Source organism: Octodon degus, unplaced genomic scaffold (genome assembly GCF_000260255.1).
Source record: "Octodon degus isolate 3935 unplaced genomic scaffold, OctDeg1.0 scaffold00120, whole genome shotgun sequence".
Lineage (NCBI taxonomy): Eukaryota > Metazoa > Chordata > Mammalia > Rodentia > Octodontidae > Octodon > Octodon degus.
This window is the reverse complement of record NW_004524696.1, coordinates 283,143-285,842: the sequence shown is the minus strand read 5'-3', so window position 1 is coordinate 285,842 and position 2,700 is coordinate 283,143. Positions and strand designations below refer to the sequence as shown.

Sequence of the window (2,700 nt, the reverse complement as noted above, 5' to 3'; positions counted from 1 at the left end):
TTATTTAAAAAAAAACATTTCTTTTATAAATCCACTCATTCATTTTTATTTTTATGTATTTGGTACAGGGTCTCAATATGCAGCTTGGGCTCATCGTGATCCTCCTGTCTTCAGCCTCCACAAAAGTGGGATTACAGGCTTGCACCACCATGTCTGGTCTTGGGGGCTGGTTCAGCATGACTGGGGAGGGGGCAGGATTGGCTGCCTGGTGCTAGGGATCGAACCTGCATCCCTGCAGGTGCCTAAGCAGTCGCTTAGTTGGCTGAGGTATCTTGCCGGTCCTTTCCATTTATTCTTAAAGCTGTCCTAATGTAGTAGTTAGACCTGTTAGAAAAATTAGAATAAATTTGGGGCCATTTTTCAAAATACAGGTTTTTCAGCAGGTCTTTGACGCCAAGAACATGATGGCCACCTGCCACCCGCACCACGGCCGCTACTTCACAGTGGCTGCTGTCTTCCGAGGCTACATGTCCATGAAGGAGGTGGATGAGAGATGCTCAACGTGCAGAACAAGAAAAGCAGCTACTTTGTGGAGTGGATCCCCAACAATGTGAAGACGGCTATGTGTGACATCCCCCCAAGTGGCTTCAAGATGGCTGTCACCTTCACTGTCAACAGCACAGCCATCCAAGAGCTGTTCAAACGCATCTTGGAGCAGTTCACAACCATGTTCTGGTGCAAGGCCTTCCTGCTTGGGGACACGTGCGAGGGCATGGACGAGATGGAGTTCACCGAGGCTGAGAGCAACATGAATAAACTGGTGTTCAAGTACCAGAAGTACCAGGACAGCACTGCAGAAAAGGAAGAGGATTTTGGGGTGGAGACTGAAGAGGAAGCTTAGGCCAGAGTCCCTGTCACCTTGGGCTCCTCACTTCCTCAGCCATCTTTCAGCTGCCCCTTTCTTTCACAATTTGTTTGCTGTCTCTATTTTGTTTCTTTTGAGGGTGTAGAACAGTGCCTGGCACACAGTAGGTGCGCAATAAATACTTGTTCGTTGGATGTCTCTTCTTGCTCTACTCTGAAAAATCTAGACCTCTGCCATCCCAGGTGATCCTGCGTTTTCTGCTGGCTTTCACATCTGTCTAGTTCATATTTGTTTTCAGAATATCCAAGAAGTTGGATCTCTTCCAGATCCCCTTTAGAACCTGCCAGATGTTGAAAACCCCACAGAAGGGCCACCATGGGGAGCCGAAGGGGAAGAGAGTCAGAGAGTGATGGTCAGTTTGGGGAAGAGGGTGGGGCTTCGCAGGTAGGGGCAATTGGGAAGAGGGAATCCAGGCTTTCCTGCTCATCTCTAGGCATTTCTACACTCAGGCTTGCAGGAGAGTAAACAGTATTAGTTTCATATTGGTCAGTGCATGCTCCCTTCAGAGGGTGGCTGCCACTGTCGCAGGTGCATGGGCATCCACCTTTGTGTTTCAATCACTGCCCAGGACAGGAGATACCCTCTTTGTATGGCATCTCTGGATATTACCTCACCCTTGAATTTGTCCTAAAGCTTTAGTCTTTGATGGTGATTCTATATTGTCACTGTACTGTGATAATATATTTTTATTTATTTTTTATTTTCTTATTTTTAGAGGTACTGGGGATTGAACTCAGGACCTTGCTCTTGCCAGGCAAGTGCTTATTCTACTGAGTTACCTCCTCAGCCCCTGTGATAATTTAAATGAATGTTCATTTGAAATTTTCAGGTATTGATATTACAAGTAAAATGGATGGAAACTACTGAACACAGTTGACAGTGAATATATTATGAGTAGCAGAATTCCTCCCTGGAAAGGTGTTAGAGCTTATGATCAGATGGTATGAACCAGGTCAGACCTTTATTTCTAGGAGTGGTTCCGGAGGATGTGACGATAAGCTCGACAGACCATATTGTTGCAAAGTGCGCTTGATCCTTGTGGGCCGACCAGGGAATGCTGCATCCTGGCATCCTTGCTGCTCGAGAATCACCAGGCTCAGTCCACACAAGCGCCTTGGATTCCAGAATCCAGGCATGTGCCTCACGTTCTGAGGCACTCAGTTCACCTCAAGCTGAAATCCAGTTTATTAATTTCTTAAAGAAAGAATGAGATTCCTTGACATTTCAGTTTTATGCTTCTCATGAGCTGCTGCAAAGACAAACAAACACACAAAAAACCCTGTTTTTATTAGTACTGAAAATGTTTGAGGACACAGTGATTTCATTCATGGTGGAAAGTAGGCACCATGCACAACACATCTTAATTCTTTGGACTTCTCCCCTTCTCTTCTTTCACCTTTCCTCCAGGACTTGGTCTTTCCATCTGTAAACTCCCTCTCTCTCACATGCACTTTTCATTTTCTCTGTTGATATGATGAAACAAAACCTAAAAACATTTCAGAAGTGGCAGAGTGTCGATTGATTTTCAAAGTTCTATTCAATTACAATCTGGTGTGCATTAAATTTTTGTGAAAGTACAGAATTAAATAAAAGAAAGAAATGGTTCCTTATAGCTGCTTCATGTTACAATCCATTGTGCCTGCTTTTATGGTTTTTCAGTCCAGTCTCCTATTTCTTACTCATGAAAGTGACATTTAATTATTTTTCTAGTTTGCATTCAAAAAATTTTTCCTTCTGCTTAGTCATTCTGTAATTTATTTTAAAAATTTCACTGGCTCCAATTAATTAATTTAATTTCCAAACACTATTGTCTAAATTATACATGTACCTTATTT

The 2,700-nt window shown here is 43.3% G+C and overlaps 2 pseudogenes; both read left to right on the top strand.

Moving 5' to 3' along the window:
• Positions 1-383: 383 nt before the first annotated feature.
• On the top strand, positions 384-841 carry LOC101591176 (annotated as a pseudogene).
• Positions 842-1,180: 339 nt separating this feature from the next.
• Positions 1,181-2,700, top strand: part of LOC101572589 — a 2,420-nt pseudogene continuing 900 nt past the window's right edge.